Source organism: Pelodiscus sinensis, chromosome 6 (assembly GCF_049634645.1).
Source record: "Pelodiscus sinensis isolate JC-2024 chromosome 6, ASM4963464v1, whole genome shotgun sequence".
Classification (NCBI taxonomy): Eukaryota; Metazoa; Chordata; order Testudines; family Trionychidae; genus Pelodiscus; species Pelodiscus sinensis.
Window position 1 is genome coordinate 85985001 of NC_134716.1, and position 21172 is coordinate 86006172.

Genomic DNA, 21172 nt, shown 5'->3' on the forward strand with positions numbered 1-21172 from the left:
GAATTAATAGAGCACAAATTAAAACAAAATAACTAATTAGAAAAAATCAATTACAATAAATATAAAAAAAGGCTTTGGCAGTTCACATTTTAAATATGCAAGGTCGCATCGATGGCTACTTTGCTGCCAGTGATCTGTGTGGTACAGACTGATTAAAAACCTGCTAATTCCACTTCGAAGGCTGGGTCCACTGTCGGAAATGCTCCGTTCCTGCTGTGCCAGGAGCCTGCTCAGAGCGCCCGCCCCTGCAGGGTTTTCCTTTCTACGGACACAGCAAGGAAATGAAGAACCCGAGGGAAGGCTGCGTGGGACCTGGCACGCCAGGTGGAGCGCGCGCTTCTCAGCAGGGAGGGTCCCCAAGGGCCTGATCACTGAGGTGCGGACGCTCAGAGCCTCCCAGCCTCAGACTCCCAAGCGGTCCCCCCCCCCATTCGTATTGTCAAGCGGGACCCCTGGGGCACGCTGCCCGCTCTCCCTCCCACCAATGAGTGCTCGTGGGTAGCCTTTGGCGCCTTCCGAACCACGTGTCCTAGGGAGGTCCCAGCCAAGAGCTTCTACTGCCCCGCGCGACCCAAGGCAGAGAGGCGCCACGACTCCGTTGCTGCCTAGGAGAGGAGCAGGCCCCGCTGGCGGTGGGAGCAGAGCCCCCATCAGGCTCCCAGAGCACAGGCACGGGCTGCAGCGCCAAGCTTCAGGGACTGGCCGAGTCTTCCGGTTGCAAAGTGGGCGCTCTGCCCCCTCTGGCACCGTTTCAAAAAACAATGGAAGTGGAGACAAAAGTTGGTTGGAGAATTCATTTCCCAAGGCGCAGGAGACTCATGGTGGTAGGTAGGGCTAAGAGCTTGGCCCTAGGACTGTGTTCCTAGTTCTGCTAGAGATTGTGTGTGACCTTAAAAGCTCTGAGCATTAGTTTATCTGCCTGTAAAATGAGGACAATAATACTCTGCATCGGATTTAGAAGGTTTTACTCATTAATATTTGTAAAGCACGTGGAGATCCTTGGAAGGAAAGCCTGGTGTAAGTGCAAAGTATTACATATATTAAATCTGCATAAAATAAAGGGAAACAAATGGGATAATAGTCTACTGTAATTTCCCGGGGGTATATTAATGCTGGCTCTGCTCTGTGAGAGAGGGCGAGGTAGTGTTTTGCTGTCACCCACAGCTTTTTATAGAGTAGAATTGGGCACTTGCTGTTTTTCCATCTAATCAAGAAAAGTAGCTTCCTTATGCAATACTAAAATATAATAAAAGCTATAACATTTTCTTTCTTTGCTCTTGCCTTCAATAGCTTAGAAATAAATAATCTAAGGCTTGTACTTATTCACATCAAATGCGTTTTTTCCCTTACACTCAGTACCTTCAACATACAAAAAAAGGTCAAGTCTCCTGCTAAGGAGAGAGTGATCTCCCTTACATTAGAAAAGCTCAAGGAGAGGCCTCTGGTTGGATAGCAGAAGAACTGAAGATGGCAGGGAGCTGGAGGGTAAATGGGAGCTTAATTAATTGGGTGCATAAAAATGTGGTCTTGAGTCCCTAAATCATGGGAATGTTTTTATGGGGTACTTTTATGGGTTCAGTTTGGGAGAGCCACTTTTTGTGTGAAGAGGGCTGTGTTCTCTAGGGAGAGTTTAATGCTTCAAAATATAGAGAAGCTACATTAGTGCTGAGACAAAGTGGTACTTTAGTGCCTTTGCAGTCTGAGTGTATGCTTGGGGTTTGGGTGGGAGGCAGGCTGACCAGCCAGATACCAAGGTGATGGTACCATGTTTTTTGGGTGGTGGCTTCTATTGCTTTAGTTCCAGAAAGAAACTTAAGTGCTTCTTACATTTATCCTGAATTAAGGACCACTGTCACACCCATCCTCTTCAAGGAGTTTCCATCATTTTAGTTTTTATCTAGAAGAAAAACTGAGGCAATAAAGCAGACATGTTTATTGTGGGCATGTAGGTTGTGTGTTTTCAGGGCAGCTGTGATGTAGCATCCAGAAATTTGCTTACTTTGTGGTATGGAAGCTAGCGATGTTAGATACCATGTAATTGAATAGTATTGTAACCGCATGTGGTTACAGGAATCTTTGATAGTTCCTGGGGGTGGAGCCAGCAGCCAGTATGCTCTGGTCCCACTCCCAGGGAGCCCTCTGTCACCCCCTGCTGCTGCTTCTCTATCAGAGGCAGCAGCGTGGTGTGGGAGCTGGTCTGCAAGGAGAGCTAGTTTAAAAAACAGCTCCTTGCGCAGACTGGCTGCCTGCTGCCCACACTGCTTTCTCTGATACAGAGGCAGCAGTGCAGGGTGGTAACAGCCCCTGTCCGCGGGAGTCTGAGGTCCCTGTGGTCAAAGGCTGGTCTGTGGCAGCAACTCCTGTCCATGGGGGGTCCCAGCGTGTGCTTGTCCAACTCCTGCTCCCATCAGAAGCAGTGGGGGAGCACTGGGGGAAGGGAAGAGAGTGCATGTAGTTGACAAGAGTAACCGATAAACCCAGACTTATCGGTTAATCGTGTAGTTAACTACATGTTGACATCCCTAGTGGAAGTACATGTACAGTAAGTAGCCCATGCATTTTCTTACACTTTAAATCTTTGAACTCACAGAAAGGTCATATCTCCTGACAAGGGGAAGAGTACACTGGAAGAAACCAGGGAGAGCTTTTTGGCTGAGTTCAGAAACTGGATACCATATAATTTATTAAAACTTTTGCTATATAGTGATAAATACAAGGTATCCAGCCTTATTAATGGAGACTGTTCCAGTTCAGCACAATGAAGTGATAACATGTTGTTGAGAGGAGTAAGCACATGCAGTAAATGCCTGTCACGGTTTTTCTTTAGCAATTTACCCAACCTAAAAGCTGTCTATTGTGGGTGTGGTACTTTCAGCCACACATCACTGCTATTACTTGGTTTAAGAAAGTTCCATGAAAACATTTTATACAGGAGAATCAGTATTATGTGAGATAATTGGTAGTTGGAGCAGGCACAGGGAACACAGAATGTGACAACAGCTGTGATTTTGGAATTTGGAGACATGAAGATCAGGGCAGTGAATCCAATTGTTCCTTGGGACCTTCAAGTTGACAAATGAATGAAAGATGAGAGTTGGAAAGAGAAAGATAGTGGTTTGGAACTGGATGTGTTTGCTTTTACTTTTACAGAATCAATATTTTTTTTCTTTTGTGTGAACTGAACATGAATGTAGTACAATGAGTGGAACTGGAGAAAGTGGGTCAGGTTTCAGGGAGGACCTTTATTCCCTTGTTCATCTATCTCAGGAATGCAAACTGGGACTGGGTGGCTGGCAGATAAACAATAGGACCTTAGCATGTAAAACTGGTTTAATCAACTTTTGTTTCCAACTCCACCTGTTAGATCACTTCTGCTAATGAAACAGAGTCTGATGACAGATTTTGAGGTTGCCATCATTCTTTTCCACTACTACAGTGATCTGTTGCAGGAAGAGACCTTTTAAAAAAGGCCTTTCTTGCCACATGTGGCTCTCAGCTATTGTTTTTCTGCTCTCCTCTCTTTTCCTAAGAGTGTGTTCTCAGTCTGCTGGGTAAGGAAAATAAAAAGGATGTAAAAGAGCATGCTACTGTTAGCACAAGTGTCTTCTATTTTCAAACACTGTATTTGAAAACAGTGCCATAGTCCTTGGGTTTTATTGAGATAAGGATAACTAAAGGGAATAATGGGTCAAAGACAGGCTGCCTATATGCACGTCTAAAATCCCTGTCACCACAGTCTGATGGGGCTGACCAGAGGATGACAAGTCTGTTTCATGGGAAATCTTGAGGTTTCAGAATTTGTTTTTGTTTGGCACTGACACAAAATCAAACCCTTTTGAATGTTTTTGTTAAAATGAAATTGTGTCAGTGTTTGTTTTCACATTGAAACATGAGCTTTTTGATTTGGTTAGGTAGGGTGGGTGAGTATGTTCATCTGCCCTGGGATATGGGAGACCAGGTTCAAGTCCTTGTTTTGCTTGACTTGGGGGGAAAGGGCAGTGTTTGTCCCTGATCATGTCTAATCAAACAGGCAGAAGTCTGTGATAAATAAAAATCTTTGTTCTGAATTGGGCTAGATGAGGATTTGGACCTGGGTGTCAGATCCCCAGCCGGTGAACTGGCTACAGAATCTCTCACCTTTTCTCCCCAGCATAGTATGGTAAAATTTCATTTAGTCAAATGTTTCAATCTGTTCTAGGGCAGACTAGAATGAATGGATCACAGATATTACATTAACGCTTCCTGTGACAAAGGTGTTCTATTTAATTCTTAAAATAGGTTGTTCAGATCCTAATTTATAAATGTTCCACCAGAGGACCTCAAAGGTCTAAATATTAGGCAAGCCATGCAACACCTAGGTGTTGTGACATTAATAGATCATGTTTATATTGAAGTGATGCGAACTGAGGCAACGTCTGTGCTGTCAGTTCTATGGCTGTCCAGTAATGATGCCATAGCTAAGCAGCTGTAGCAATTGTGATGTAGATAATTCCTACAGGAACAGAGGGGAGTTTTCTATCACCAGAGGTAATCCATCTCCCTGAGCAGCAGTAGCTAGGTGATGGACCTATGACTTTATATAAGAGTTTATATACAGATCAGGCCGAGACCCAGAAAGCGTAAGTGGCTAGCTGAAATTCACCCTGCAAAACAATGGCAGAAGCAGGAACAGTTCGTATATCTCCTGATATCCTCTCCTCTGCCTTACTCATTAAATAATAATTCTTCCCGCTGAAGTCAATGAAAAGTTAAGATGAAGCAAAAGTTCTTTAGAAATTAAAAATAAACCCCTTTTGAAAGTCTGTATTAGAGTTTGAATTAGTGACTTGCACTTCACAAACCCACATGGACACCATGGTTGCGATGGTGAAGCCTCTGGAATGTTGTTTAAAAAAAGTAAAACCAGGGACAATTTAAATTCTTCTGATTTGGCTTCTTGAGTGACAGTAAAACTTGAAAGTATACCAGCCATTTCTGAAGTGCTGGTAGATGATAGATAGTGCCAGTTGTGAAGTGCTTTGAAGTTCAGCACCTAGAATGAGTACTGTGCCATTGCAGAGGTGGAAGTGCCAGGACTGAGCTAAGTTTTATGTATAGAAATGTAATAGGAGAGTATTGATCAAATTTCAGCTGAGGTTTTGATTAAAAAAAAAAAAAAACCTCAACAAATCTTCACACTTGTATAGTCAGTGCAGCCTCTTTCACTGGAAACTGAAATACTTTGCTTTCCCACAGAACAAGAAGCAGTGTGATCTTTACATTGGCTACGTCTACACTGTAGCATTTTATCAGCAGAGGAAATGCAAATGAAGCACTCATTAGCATTTCTCACGCTCTCATTTGCATAGTCTCTTCTGATCTGTTTTGCGGAAGAGGTTTTTGCGGAAAAACACAGTGTAGATGGGGCCATTTTGTAACAAAAAACCCTTTTGAGCAAGATCCCTTAGCCCTCAAAGGAGGTATACAGGATCTTGTGCAAAAGGATTTTTTTGCCAACATGGCCCAGTCTACACTGCTTTTTTTTCTGCAAAATGGATCAGATGAGACTATGCAAATGAGAGCACGAAAAATGCTAATGAGCGCTTCATTTGAATTTCTTCTGCTGACAAAATGCAACATAGCCATTGATTCTGCCTGTTCCCTTCGTTAGTTTCAACCCTGATTTGTAGGTATCGCTTCTGATAAGCAGAGAATAATTCAGTTTCCAAGCCTAATTCAGTCCTTAGCTTCTTTTAAGGATTGTCAGTTATTGTGGTGGTATTTGTTTTGTGGTACTTATTCACTCACAAACAAAAAGTTCTTGTATTTACATTCAACACCCTTTGCAATTAAATCCTGACCATATTATCCACCCATTATCTTGTTGTGCTTACCTTTGTTCATCTAGTAATGCCAGCCTCAATTAGCTACTTTTTCTATAATTACTGTTTGTGAAAAAGCTGCTGGTCAAAATCAAATAAAGCCACCACATTATCCTCCTTCTGGTTACTCCCCAAAAATCACCTCTGCTATATTGTGTACAGAAATCACCTGATGACAGTCAAGGAGGTGAAAAAATATGGTCACTGTTCATGGTTGGCTAAGAATTGAGCTTTTAAAAAAATTTCTGCTTCTCCAGTCCTCACCCACTTGTTTGCATGATCCACCTACTATATATTTACACTGCAAACTCTTTGGAGGCAAGGACTGCCACTCACTCTATTTGTAGAACATGTCCTCAGCTTGGTTGGTTTCTATGCGCCACCATGATAAAAATGTTAAATAATAATTAATCAGAAATGGACTAGGACCACAGCTTCCTTTTACACATGCTTCATAACAGTCCTCAGATGTTAATTTTGCCTGATATCAGCATGAGCAGGATTTGAACCAGTAACTTGTTGATAAAAAGTCTGGCCAGCCCATCATCCCAGTGAGCTTTTAAAAACCAACCTATTTTGAAAATAGTTTTAATGTCAGTCTTTCAACTCCTTCCTTCGCTCCCATCAATCTCTAGGGTTCCAGTTAGTCACATTACCATATCCATGCCTGAGGAAACCGAACTGGTGGCTTAGTGTGTTAACATACAGGAGAGAGGCTGGTTCAGTATTCTCTGATAATCACTTGTCCTTTGGAAATAAAAAGCATTGTGGAGACTCATGTGCTCTTATATATGTGGAAATGAGGGGTGACAATCTGGGAGTTTTTAATGCAAATAGGCTAATGAGAGTTCAGAGTAGGTAACTATTTCTTATTTGTGTCACTGTGTGGAGTGTAGTCCTCTGCCTAATTCAGGGTAGGTAGAGTAGTTACTGCTTGTTAGCATCATTGCCTGGAACATTTCGACTCATACACTTTTGAAACAACCACTTGAATTCTTATATAATTTTTTGTAATACCACACTGTTAACTCTGCAGTGTACTGGGTAGTGGTCTGCAGTGTACTGGGTAGAGACTCCCCTCCTCAGTCTGAACAGGTGTAATTTCTTGGCTGCTAGATGGTGCAGTGGCAGGTATTGCATAATTGCAATGGAATGAAATGTAACATGCTCTCCCCTTACTAAAAATTGGATGTGGGTAATAACATCAACACAGCTATCTGATTTATCTCCTAGTTTGACAATGACTCAGTAAAAGGCTATGTCTACATGTTAGCTCAGGATGTGATGCCTCTGCTTGATTCACTTAGTCGTGCTAGGTCCATGAGCAGTGTTGCTATGGTAGTATGGTAGCGGTAGCAGCAGTGCAGCTAAGTACTGATGAATACAGTCCATATATACTGGAAACCAATGGCTATATTCCTGGCCTGCCCAAGTCATAGCTCTGCAGCTGCTACCCATAAGTCTGCAACTATTTATTTATTTCATTCCTTGTTTACCACTACTATTTATCCTTCTACTAGCTTGATGAGAACAAGGATGACTACGTGAAGGGGAATCACATCTCTGGCTTGTAGGGGAGACTAGTGTATTCAACCTTCTTACATTTGTGGACCCCTAAAAATTTACACTGAGGGTGTGGGGCCTTTTGTAAACCTTAGACATAGTCTGCCACTCCCTAGAGGTTGATGGACCACAAATTAAAAATCACTGGTCCAGATGAATGACAAACATGTTTTATTTTTGTTTGACGATACCATCATCTCTAAGGCTATGTCTACACTGGCGGGTTCTTGTGCCAGAAATATGCAAATGAGGCTAGCGTGGCATATCACCAAGCCTCATTTGCATACCTAATGAGCCACCATTTTTGCAGAAGAGGCTCTTGCGCCAGAAGGAGCGGCTATACTGCCCCATCTTGTGCAAGAAAAACCCTCTTGCGCAATGCTGCTACGCTGATTATTTTCAGGAATAACGGCAATGTGCAAAAGGGCTTTTCTTGTGCAAGAAGGGGCAGTGTAGACGCGCCTTCTGCTGCAAGAGCCTCTTCTGCAAAAATGGCGGCTCATTAGGTATGCAAATGAGGCTTGGTGATATTCCATGCCTAGCCTCATTTGCATATTTCTGGCGCAAGAACCCGCCAGTGTAGACATAGCCTAAATGTGTATCTCTGATGAACCCTTCCCCATGAAAACACGTTGAACCCGAGAAGCATTTAGAGGCATTTCTCATTTTCATAAACTTACCTAACCACTCAAATGTATCTGTGTAAACTAATTACTTTTTAATTAACCCTTTTGATTGCATATTGAGAGTTATGGTGAAATTTACCACTAATTATGTTGGAGCAGAGGAGGCCACCAGATTAGTGTGAGAAATGAGAAGACTTCATTTCCTTTATTTGAAACATAGACTAAGTAGCAAGTTATTTTTCCAGATTTAAGTCTGTGTAGCTTCTGTTAAATTTTCGGGCAGATGTCCTTTTGAAAGGTCATCAGGCTTTCTTTTGCCTAAAGTAATATCACAGCAATTTCAGAAAGCAAGATTTACTAGAACTACTAAAAATCATTGTATTCAAAGAACAAAAGCTCTATTAAATTAGTCCTGTTAAGTACCACTTATACACTAGGGCCATGTCTAGACTGGCCAGTTTTTCCGGAAAATCAGCTGCTTCTCCGGAAAAACTTGCCAGCTGTCTACACTGGCCGCGTTAATTTCCGCAAAAGCACTGATGATCTTATGTAAGATTGTCAGCGTTCTTGCGGAAATACTATGCTGCTCCCGTTTGGGCAAAAGTCCTTTTGTGCAAAAGCATCCGTGACCAGTCTAGATGCGATTTTGCGCAAGAAAGCCCCGATCCCCATTTTAGCCATCGGGGCTTTTTTGCGCAAAACAGTTCTTCCCTGTCTACACTGGCCCTCTTGTGCAAGTATTCCAAGCGGGAGCATGAAAGTATTTGCGCAAGAAGCACTGATTTTGTACATTACAAAGTCAGTGCTCTTGCGCAAATTCAAGCGGCCAGTGTAGACAGCTGGCAAGTTTTTGCAAAAAAGCGACCGCTTTTGTGCAAAATCTTGCCAGCTGTTTACACTGGCTGCTTGAATTTGCGCAAGAGCACTGACTTTGTAATGTACAAAATCAGTGCTTCTTGCGCAAATACTTTCATGCTCCCGCTTGGAATACTTGCACAAGAGGGCCAGTGTAGACAGGGAAGAACTGTTTTGCGCAAAAAAGCCCCGATGGCTAAAATGGAGATTGGGGCTTTCTTGCGCAAAATCGCATCTAGACTGGTCATGGATGCTTTTGCGCAAAAACACTTTTTGCGCAAAAGCATCCGTGCCAATCTAGATGTGCTTTTGTGGAAATATTTGTAATGGAAAAACTTTTCCGTTAAAAGTATTTCCGCAAAATCATGCCGGTCTAAACGCAGCCTAGTTCTTTCTGGATGTTGGTTTTAGTTGGGACAATTGCATAACCAAAATCTTGTCCAAATGCTTCAATTCTTCATGCAAGTAATTCCTGTAATATTTGACAGCCATGTAATAATTTTGTTTGCTTCTGTTCTTATAGGTTGTAGGTAGCAGCCACAGCTAAGAAACTATTAATTCAGAGAAACTAATGCAGAAAAAACATACTTTGCTAGTGATATGCATAACTTCTCAAAAGAATTGCTCCAAAGCTAACAACTGACATTTCTCGCAAGATTGAGCTACCTTTATAGTTGGTGAAACAGAAGAAAATGGTTACTTATTGTAACTATGGTTTTTTGAGATGTGACACAGCATCCACATGTAGCCCCTCCTTTTTACTAGCTCAGTATGAGGTTATTCAACATAGGGGAAGCCTTATGACTTTTTACACAACTTTGGGAGACTAGGCCTGAGGTGCCTTTGTGTGCTGGCTGTTGTGCGTCAGTGTGTGTTCACCTCTGACAGACCCACTCAGACAGCTCACCAGGAACAGGCTTTATTCTGTAATGAGCATAGGACAGAGTTACAGTTCAGTGGCCTCTGCTCTGCTTGCTGTCTCTCTGCTCCCAGCTTGGTAGTGCTGAGTATATCCAGGCAGGAACCAGAAAGTTCTCTCAACATGCCAAAGTTTGTAGTCCACAACTTGTAATTCCTGGAGCTGCTCTTGAAGAGGAGACTCAGATGTAGAGAGGATAGAGACTGTATCATGGAATGCACATCTACATCACTTCTGGAAGAACCACAGTTAAATAACCATTTCTTTTTCAAGTAGATGCATCTGTCTATTCCACTTAGGTGACTCTCAAGCAGTACCCCTCTCAGGAAGTGGGGCTCTCAGTCTATCTAAGGATTGCAGGACCACCCTTCCAAAGTTTGCATCAGCTCTGGAAGATGCAGTAAGGCATAATAGTTCATAAATGTATGTATGGGTCACATAGCACCCCTTCACGTTTCATATGGAAATATCACTAAGGAATGCTATTGATGTAGCTTGTGGTCTCATCAAATGTGCTTATCCACGGTGAAAAGACGTGGCTGAAGTCAGGGCCATCCACAGAAGGGTGCAGGACCCAGGGAACCAGTGGCAGGAGACAAACCAATCTGGCCAGAGGGTGAAAGATAGGATTGTATGCCATCTTGAGCCCTATTTGAAAGAGGTGAAGGTGCAACCTTGCAAAGCAGACCACCTGTGTGGAAGCAGATGCAGCCTAACACCCTGTCACACATTCCAAATGTTGTGGAAGGCTGAGAGGGCAGATTGAGGCAAAGACATCAAAACGTCTGAGCATGGTCAGTTCTCAGGACAGTTCTTGACGTTAATGAATCTAACAGAGCCAATGAACTTGATTTGAGTGGGAGTGAATGTTGACTTTCTGGTATTTAGAAGGTCAAGCAGGCAAAATGTGGTGTTGACATAAGCACAAACTTTGTCTGTGGAGCTGCCTCTCAGTAACAAGTTGTTGAGGTATGTGACTTCCCACCATCCTGAGAGATACCTTTAGCAATACTCATGAATTTGATTAAAAACTCAGGGGAGGGAAAAGAAGCCAAATGGAAGCACTGTGTATTGAAAGTAGCATTTCCCCATGACAAATTGAAGGGCCCTTTCTGTGGCCCAGTAGGATCTATCATGTGAACCTCATGTACCTGATACATTTGTTGAGGCCATGAAGACTGAAGATGGGTCTCATCAATTCCTTGGATTTGGGTAGCAGGAAGTACCAGTAGTAGAAGCCACAACCTGGTAGAACGTCCTCCATCAGGCCCCAAACCAGCAGCAAGTGAACCTGCTCAAGGAGATGGGCTCCTGAAGAGGGATGGAAGGTGGCATGGTGAGGAACTAGGTAGCATAACCCAGCCTGACAGTGCTTAGGACTCAGCTGTTGGAAATGATGGAGTCCCAAGCATTATGAAACTGTCCTTTGTTCCTGTTATGGAGGTGAAGGGTATATGGGGGAAGAGAAGCAATGACTGAAAAGATGCTCTGGACCAAAGAATCAAAATGGATGCTGGCACAGCACCCGGGGAAAGAACATGGTCTCTAGTCAAACCCAGAGCCTGGCTGCTTTCTCCTGTGGGATTATCCCTCTTTCGGGGGTAGACCTATTGCCTCCGAGGAGGGAAAGGCTAGGCAAGCTGCAGGTGATACTGCTGCTGAATGCCATAGTGGCACTTCTGAGTTGCCAGCATGTGCATCCCCAAGGACCTCAGGGTAGTTTTTTGTCTGGAAAAAAATGTGGGGCCATCAAAAGGCAATTCTTCAATAGCTTGCTGGACACCAGGGAAGATACCCAAGTTCTGTGGTCAGGGAGCCCTCATAGTGACTGCAGAGGCCATTATCACCCTGACTGAGGTGTCCACAACATTGCACGTGGACTGCAAGGATGTATAAGCCATCAAACAGCCCTCCATGGCAAACCCCCAAAACTCCTCCCGTGAGGCAGCAGGCAGCTGGTCTGCAAGCTTTGACCAGCTGACAGAAAGGCTTTCTGGTTAATCATTTCACATTTGTAAGGAAAAGGTGTAAATCTTCCTGCCTATGAGGGCCAATTGTTCAGAATCCCTTTCCTTGGGACTCGGGTGGACTTAAACCTATTTTGTTGGACTCTCTTGTTCACTGTAGTCACCACTAGGGAATAAGTTTCTAGATGAGAGGAAAAAATCCTTACATTTCTGTCCAGGAGAGAAACAGTACTTCTCCTCGATACTGCCTGTGGCTAAGCACTAAACTAGAATGCTCCAGAGGGCCTTAGCTGGAATGGGGAGTGATTGGGAGGGCAACCCTTGTAGTTTATGAAGACTGTAAAAGATCCATCAGATACTGAGGGAAGTGGATGCATGCCACAAAAGGGTTGGTGTGCCTCCAATGCCTCTGGTACCAAAGGGGAAGAAGACTCAGCAGCAGAACTTTGTCCTGAGAGGAGATCCTTTACTAAGCAAGCCATATCTTATTCCAGAGATGACTTACCTATTTGAGAAGAGTCTACAAGGGAGAGGGATCATTGGTTCTTGAATTCAGCTCACCACAGATTTAGTTGATGGTCTTGCCTTTGAGTGAGCTGAAGAGCAGTTGAGGAGCATCCCTCTGATTCCCAAGGAAGGCACTGATATTGATAGGGCATTGGTGGCAAGTAGGCACCAGGCCAGAGATCTGTCACAACCAAGAGACATATGCTAATACTGAGAGCCATACTGGTCCATTAGAGACTCTTAGTACTCATCAAGCAATGGGGTGCAGGATTATGACCCAGACTTGGATGCAGAGGAACCTCAGGATCCCAGCAGCAAGGGTTGAGCAAGAAAAGTGGGAGCAAGTAGGTGGTTCAATTCCTCCATCACCCAGAAAGAGGCAGGAAGCAGCACCATCAATGGAGGTGGTACTCTGAGTAGTGAGCACATTGGTGTCTGGAGCAGGGTCGGTTCTGACATGCACAGTGATATTGGAATGACTGTACCAATGCTGAGGGGAATGAAAGCCACTATGGACGTCTAAGTTGTGCTGACTGCAGCAGTGCTGGGGGAGGTTCCCAGTACTGAGCTCACCTGTTCCAACTGATACGGACTCCATCCTGACTGCTGGAAGGGGGAGCATTGGGATGTGGAGCAGACTCCTGAAGAGCTCAGTGGCTCACTCCATCAAAGGAGCTATAATTGATACAGTGCAGGCAAAGCCTTGGACCAATGATGAGGTCAGGACCAAACAGCAGAGCTTGACTGGCTGCCTGAATGCTGCCAACATGGACAGAGACAGTCCCAGGATCTTCCTTTTTGGTGTTTGACTTGACAGATGCCCAGAGGCTGAATTGGAGTCAGCAATAGGGGGTTTCTAACCTCCCTACCAGGTACTGGGGAAGGGTAAAGGTACCTGTGCTGTCCCACATGCCAGCCCTGGCTCAGTGCCAGTCTGCACTTTCCCTTGGGGAAGTACAACCTACTCATGCAAATGTTTTCAGTAAAATAATTGGGTCTAAGTGCACATTTTAGGATCAGCCCCCAAGTCAGCCTATCAATTAGGTGACAAGTAGAGCAGGTCAATAATGTGGGACCATCTTTTTGCAAAAATTTTCACACACAATCAAAAACTTAGTCTTAAAAAAAATGAACAGCCCTAGTGACAAGGGAAACCAAATTCTACACCTCGTGATGACAGCCACATTATTTTATTTTCATTTTAAAGACTTTATTTTTTTCCTGCGTGGTGCATAATTGTATAATATGGACTGGAATTTTATGCAGCTTTCTCCAAAGCCGTGTCAGTAGTTATAAGCCCCTGTAAGGCAAAATGCTGTAAACAGGGAACATTGGCCCACATTCTGAGATCAGTGGGGCCATGAGTGCCTAGGGATGTAAGCAACTAATCAACTATCCAATAAGCAAGAGCCGGGTGGGCTCTTGCTACATTTCAAAGCAGAAGCGCCCTTATTGACTAATCGAATTAGTTGATTAAACTAATTTTAACATTCTTATAAATGCTCTCCTCACTCTGGCTATGGTTACACGGATGCTTTTTTGCAGAAGAGGAAATGAAAATCGCACTCGCAAGATCAGGTAAACCTCAATTTTTGAGGAATAAGGGATCTTGTGAAAGTTTTTTTCCAAACAAATGGCCCCATCTACATGGGGCTTTTTATTGGCAAATTCTCTTCCGCAAAAAGAATCAGAAGAAGATATGCAAATGCATACCCTCTTCTGCAAAAAAGCAGCAGTTTAGCTGTAGCCTCAGAGGCCTACGTACAAAGGAGAATCTCAGTACTCAACTCTCCTCCTTTTTCAGTACATAGCATTATCCCAGCCCCATCTAGGGATGCTCCAGGGGGCTAGAGATCAATGTGGGGGGCAGACAGGGTGACAGTTATATCATAGGTATTCATCCTTGTATCCCTGTGGGGCTTTTTCAGAGGTAGAGCCCCCTAACTCTTTGTAAGCTAATGGACATGGGGTGCTTAACTTTCCTTAAGACCCCTGGGGAAAACCTCAAAGTGAAATGATGTTTGTATTGTAGAGGGGGTCTGCTTAAAACCAAACTTCTGTTTGGTTACAAGGGTAAAAATGGCTGAAATCCCAGCAGCTTGGCTCCATTACAGTTGTGCCACAAGGATATTGAGAGGGCCCAGAAATGATGCAGTAGCATAACACCTGTGCTAAGGATCCTGTCCGCCAATTATCAGTATTTATATTTTATTACATGTGCTAATTAATTGTCTGACCATAGAGAAAGATTACACACTTCAGGGCAGCAACACAGTCTAAAAACTTAGCTGGTGAGTGCAGTGAAGAGATCCTACATACAATCAGTGATCAAGGTGATGATTGGCACAGTCTTAAGCTTGCCTCTTTAAATATAGTTAATTGCACTAAGTTCTGCTTCTCTCCACTATGAGCACAAGTCAATTCCGTCATCTTCCCTTACATAGCCACCACTTCAGTTCTCATGTCCAGTTTCACCATCTGATCCTTTCTCCACACAATAATTTACACACAAGGTGGATACAGTATATAAATAGAGGATATGCTAGGGTTTTTTTAGCATTGCAATATAGGTGGGTTGTCAGGAGGGATTTAATGAGGACAGTAGAGGCTTAAGGTGTAAAAAGAGACTTGATTCATATTCTAGGCCCTCAGTGGAAATAATTGATCAGGACCATTTTCAACAGCTTCCTATCTACTGTACTGCAGAGTAGAGGTTCTGAAAACAGGCAGAATTAAATCACTGCCTGAGGCTGTGGAAAATGTTTCCCCATTGTAACTTTTGAGAACAAATTATTTGGTGTAGTTAACTTTAACTACACTTTCAGTCTAAGAAGATCTGGGCCATTTTATGCAAGTTACTACATGATTTGGTAGGTACTATTCAAAAGACAAAATGGCTGACAGCTATGCTCTTCTCCCTTTAATGGACATTGCATGCAGCTCAGCTGCCTCTTCTGGGCTTTGATACTACAGAGCCATCTTCCCTCCTAGTCATTTGAATGTAGAAATGTGCATACAATGGAAAGTAATTAGAGCATTCATTTTGATTTCATGTTAATTTAGTGGAAAAAATAGGTTAAATAAATGTTCTGCTTCTGAAAAGCGGTATTCTTCAGTGGATTAACTTGCTTTCTAGCTGTGCAATGACTTGTTCAAATTCAGCTAATGCACACCATTGAGAAGCATTTTGACATTCTTATTAAACAGGTTTAGGTCTTCCCTGTTATCCTAATAGGCTGTGACCAGAGATGATGGGAATTAGGCAAAACTCCTCCTGTAGATGCTTCTGGCAGATCTTGGTCTTGCAGAATGGAAATTCTCACAGACATTAAGAATGGAAGGGACTGGCAAGATGTCATGTCTCCCTCCCTACCTCTTCCCCCTCCCCATCCCATAATATGGCAGGACAAGTGTTTTTCAAACTGTTCTTAACCTTCAAGGATGGGGAGTCTACCACAAGGGTGGACAATAATTTTTGACTGGGGGCCACTTCAAAAATGTTTTAAATTGGCCCCAGGCTGCTCTGGAAGGGGCAGGCCCAGGACACTTCCATGCTTCCCCGCCCATAGGCTCTGTCCCCTGCGAAAGAACTGCCAGGTGTTCTGAACAGCTGGTGGTTCCCTACAGGCATGCATGCCCCAGCGATGGGAGGAGATGGGAGCACACAGTCTCCCGCTGCCCTGAAAGGGAGCACTGTCTTTAGTCACCTGCTGAGCTCCTTGCGGGGCAGGAGGAGACTTTGTACACGCCCCCTGCCCTCAGGCCAATCAGGGTTTGAGGCTGAGGGGAGTACCTGAAGTCTCTTTCTGCCCTGCCCCAGTTCTGCAAGGATCATGTGACACTTCTAAGTGCTGTGCACTCCTTGCAAGGCAGGGGCAGAGTGGGAGGAGACTTTGCACACGTTCCCCTGTACCCCAGGCCCTCATTGGCCTGGGGGCAGAGGGAATGCAAAATCTCTCACTCCCTGCCTTCTGGCATAGCACTTAACCAACTGTCAGGGTTGACTAAACACCGCACACTTCCCAGGTCGTGATTGGCCGGTGGGCAGGAGAGCAGCAGGACCTCTGTGGGCCCGTTCAACCCACTTGCCTCCTCCTGGTCCACAGCAACCCTGGAACCTTCTCCCAAGCTCTTTGAAGACTAGTATGGCCAGATTTAGTCAATTTCCTAAGCCTAAAAACATGGCCAGCTCTTAAACCCTTTTTTTTTTTTTTTTTTTTTTTTTTTTTTTTTGCAACTGTACCACTGAAAACCCATCTAAAGTACTACTTACCCTGTTACTCCTCATTTTGAAGCTGAACATTTGATTGTCATTTTTGCATGTAGTATTTTGCACTTGTTTTTTTAGAATTTTATTTTATTGATTTGTCAGAGTTGTTTTAAATGTAATCATTTCCACTGCAGTGCCAGCTGCAAATTCTATAAGCATAACTGACAAGTAGTAGTCTGAGAACTGACCCCTGTATGTTCACGCTTTGTCCTCTGTTTGACAGCAAATAAGTGCTAACTACTCTGAGTATAGTCTTTCACCTAGTTGTGCACTCACCTTATTTCATTTAGATCACATTTCCTTACCTTGCTTATGAAAATAGCATCTGAGACATTTCATGAAGGACTAACATGTACTACCTTTACTATTCAATAGTCCTAACTAATTATATTTGTTGGTTACCAAAAAAAAAAAAAAAAAAAAAAAATCATTCATGTTGAAAATCAGAGCATTGCTGATTTAAAAATAGTCTAACAGAAGACAGTACTACCTCCCCTACTAGCCTTATTAACTTGAGTCTATACTAAACTTCAAGACTGTATCAAATATCTAAAAGGGTGTTACAAAGAGGAGGGAGAAAAATTGTTCTCCTTGACCACTGAGGATGGGACAAGCAGCAATGGGTGGTTTTGACTGGATTGTAGGAAAAACTTCCTAATTATCAGGGTGTTTAAACACTGGAATAAATTGCCTAAGGAGGTTGTGGAATCTCCATGCATCCCAGCAAGTGTTGATCATTTTTTGAGACATTGAACTGGGAACTTATGGTCAGCTGATTTAGCCATTATGATCACAAATCTTTTTCAATCACTTCGTCCTATGATCGAATTTCCTTTAAGTAAGGTTTACATTCTTTGTTCCAAAATGTATTTGCTTACACACAACTTACTAGGTGATTCAGATCACTCAAACAAGGTTTTGCCCTCTATCATTGATGGTTCCCTCACTGTGTGTGTGTCACTCACCAACTTCGAGTAATCATTGTATGTTCTCTCCTAGGTTGTTGATAAAAATATCAATAGCATAAGACCAAGAACTGCTCCCTGCAGGATTACCTCATTAGAAAATTCTCCACACACAATGAAACCTGCAGCTCCCATTGGCCAGGAATGGCAATACTTAGCCACTGGGCACGGATTGCCCTTACCCGCATAGATACAGGTAAACAAAGTCTTGTGGCCAGCTAGTAGCTTGCCCTTATAAGCTGCAACCCAGAGTTTGAAAACGAATATCTATTACATCAGGGATGGGGAATCTTTTATGAATCCAGGGCCACTGACCTACAGAAAAATCAGTCCGGGGCCACACACAAGTGAGAAGGCCCTCCACCCCCCAAATCCTCACTGATATGGCACCCAACTGGGAAGAAACACTCCCCCATTTCCCTTCCACACCAGAGCCTAGGAGGGCCTAGCCTAGTAGATTGTGTGCTCCAACCCTGTGGTGGGGCAGCAGGGAGAGGGAACAGCTGAGCACAGGGCAGTCATCCAGGAGAGGTTCAGGTACGGCCAAGCTGATTGGCAGAACACCCACAGCTTCCCATAGCTTGCAGCATGTGTTTCTATTGGTGGTGCACAGCTGCATGTGCCTTGGCGCACACAACAAATTTATTCCACAAACAGATAGACAAAATTAGAGGGAACATTGGCCTTGAGCCTTGGGGGCCTGATCCAGACAAGCTGGGGACTGTATCCAGCCCCCAGGCTTGAGATTCCCTACCCCTATATTACATGAACACTTACCTTTATTTTGATAAATGCTCAATTTCCCCCTTTCCAATTTGTTATTCAGAGTCCTAACTACCCATGAGAAGACAGATTCCTTGGAGACCACACTATACAGCCTCTCACTCTTTACAGAAAGTGGACCAAAGTTCCAAGTGCCCAAACACTTCACAACTTACCTATCTTACTTCCATCATAATATGCCTTCCTTTGGCTTGTGAGGCAGAAAAAATCAGAGATCACTTAGAAGCATGCCTGTTTAAGTCATTTAAAATCCAAAATATATCCTGCTGATGCAGTGTCATTAAGTGCTGATATTAAACATCACCAGTTGATCCTTGCCTGTTGATTTCAGAAGCCTGTCCAATCTAAATTATGGCTTGTGGTTTGGCTCAAGGAAAGATAGCTCCATTTTCTTGCGAGTTGTGCTGAGCAACTGTTCACAGGTGGGTTCTATACGTATCTCTGTTCCCTTGGACTAGTAATCTTCAGAAATATCTTCCCGATTCCTACACTGAGGGCCTGATATCAATTTTAAAACTGCTGCCTGGAATTCCTCCCTGTCCTTCTCTTTTTGGTGACAACCCTTGTCTGTCTCCAGCAATGTAGAGGGCCACTGACTATTGGGTTGTCGTCTAATTCCATGTTTAGTTTTAACAGTATTTAAAATATGCAACAATGATAGGAATGAGTAAATTGAGATTAAATGTTGGCTGGATCAATCTCCATGGCTACTGCTTCTCAGATCGTGTGCTCAATATGCATGGCAGCAAGTCAAAATTTTAAGGGAGAAAGATACTCTTTTCTGGTAGCTTTGGAATATCTAATAAGTGTTCTTCTCCAGTCCTTTTCCTAAAGGCACAGGTCATTGAATAGATTCCAGTACAGCAATCTAACGGAATAAAGGTTTAAGAAAATATCCAGGGATTTAACTCTGCATTCTTAGACATTCTTGCCATTGTTCAGTTGAGCTAGGAGGAAATGTAGTGGTTCCCCTAAGCTGCTGACAGGAAAATATCATGAAAAAGCAAAAAACAGACTTTATTACCAAAAATTGGGATCATTATTAAAGGGGATGGGATCACTTGATTACTTGTTCGATTTACTCACTTTGGGGCATCTGGCACTAGTCACTGTCAGAAGACAGGATACTGAGTTAGATGGACCCATGATCTGACCCAGTATGGCCATTTTTACATTCTTTTCTGCAGTCTTCCAGGTATTGTCCACAACTCGGCTGTAATTTGACAGTCATCTTGCAATTCAAGTAGGACCTAAGTCATCCATGACTTATTTCTAAAGTCAGTTTTCCCAATTAAGGTGCCATTTTTAAGATGGCAATAGTGTTCACGATGTGTTTTTCAAACAGGAAGAGTGTCCCTGAACTCAAATAGTATGCAATCTAAAAAGACAAAAAGAAGATGCATATAAGATAGTGGGATGCAACTCAAGTGATTGGCATGAAAGGCATGTGTCTTACTAGCTATAATTAAGTTGCAACAAATTCTGTCCTCCATTTATAGTGTAGCCCTTTTGCCTTCCCATCACCAATACCCAATGTTGGTTTGAGTTTCCTTTTGTCTCTCTCTCTCCCCTCATGAAATAAATACTTCAGTGAGTCGATAACTAGTCAGGAAATTTGACAGTATTGTATCTGCAGGAGAGCTTGAAATGTGGAGAGGATAACTACTTTGTTGACCAAGCTCAGGAAAGGCATCCATGCTAAAAAACAAAATGGAGACATTTGTGGGAGAAATGGACATACTGTAGGATGAGTTACTGTTCACACAGCAGATAGGACAGGAAAGAAGAAATTAGAGTTATGTAAGCTTTCAGAACAAGTGAACAGAACCGTGATGTACCAGAGACGGATTTACAGAGGAGAGCAACAGTTGACCAAGGAATAAAACTAGGAACACTGAAATATTCTTAGATGAATCAATGTCTCAGGCAAAAGTTTGAGGAAGAAATTTTAACTATAAAACTCTGCTTGAGGTCTCATTTTCTGGTGTGCCACTTTTCTATTGCTACACCTACTTTGTTCATTCTTCAGTCAAAAATAATGATCCTTGACATCAAACCTCTTTACCGTCATACTATTTCGTTCTAGGGATACTTACAACATCTGAGAAAGTAGCAGGAGTAGTTAAATTCTTAAGCACATTTTCATGAAAATGGTAATCTTGTCTACTAACATAACAAAAGAAAATGTATCCAAAATGATGGGTCTCTGAAGAGACACTTTGAAAGTTCAAAAGAGCTGTTAGTAGTGCATATTTAACTACTGTTCAGAAGTGCAAATGGTATGACAAATTAATGCAGTTAAAAACAGTTATTTGTCTGAAATGAGTTAATTTTCAAAGGTAAGAAGTGTGCAAAAATTCAGTTCAGAGAAGCAGACAGTATATTGCATATGGATTTGTCAGCAATTAATTGCAGGTGCAACTGATGTAATTCAGAGCTAATTATCTGACTACACCCACAAATCAGGTAACCGTATACACGTGACATCTGAGGTCTTCCATTTTGTATTTGCCAGGTTGAGGTCGTGTTCAAAGCCAGGCTCATTAAATATTCTATTATGTTTTATTTAACTAGAAACAGAAAGGTACAGAGTACTCTGTTGTCCTTAAAGTACGTATTAAAAGTTCTCATACTTAGTAAATTAATGTGCAATACTTTAATTTGCCAGCAGAGCTGACAGCTTATTTTTCAGATGAGTTGACCCAGAAGAACCACGGGTTTTATAAAAATGTAAATACTCTTGCAGCCAAACTGAACACTTAAGTCTGTCAAGAGCTAGCAAAGGGTCATAGCTGCACACTGAAGAAAAGGGTTTACTTCCCAACTTCTGCCCCTAGGTTCAAAATGACAATTTTT

The 21172-nt window shown here is 42.9% G+C and overlaps 1 long non-coding RNA gene across 2 annotated transcripts in view; it reads left to right on the top strand.

Moving 5' to 3' along the window:
- The window catches only part of LOC142829931 (uncharacterized), a 29115-nt gene that overhangs the window by 711 nt on the left and 7232 nt on the right, over nt 1-21172 (top strand). Inside the window, exon 1 of one of the 2 annotated variants that reach the window (XR_012904862.1) lies at nt 17591-17729. The exons of the other annotated variant lie outside the window; for it this stretch is intronic. This is a non-coding gene — a long non-coding RNA (uncharacterized LOC142829931). Of the gene's footprint in view, nt 1-17590; nt 17730-21172 lie in introns of those variants that run through there. 2 annotated transcript variants of the gene reach the window in all.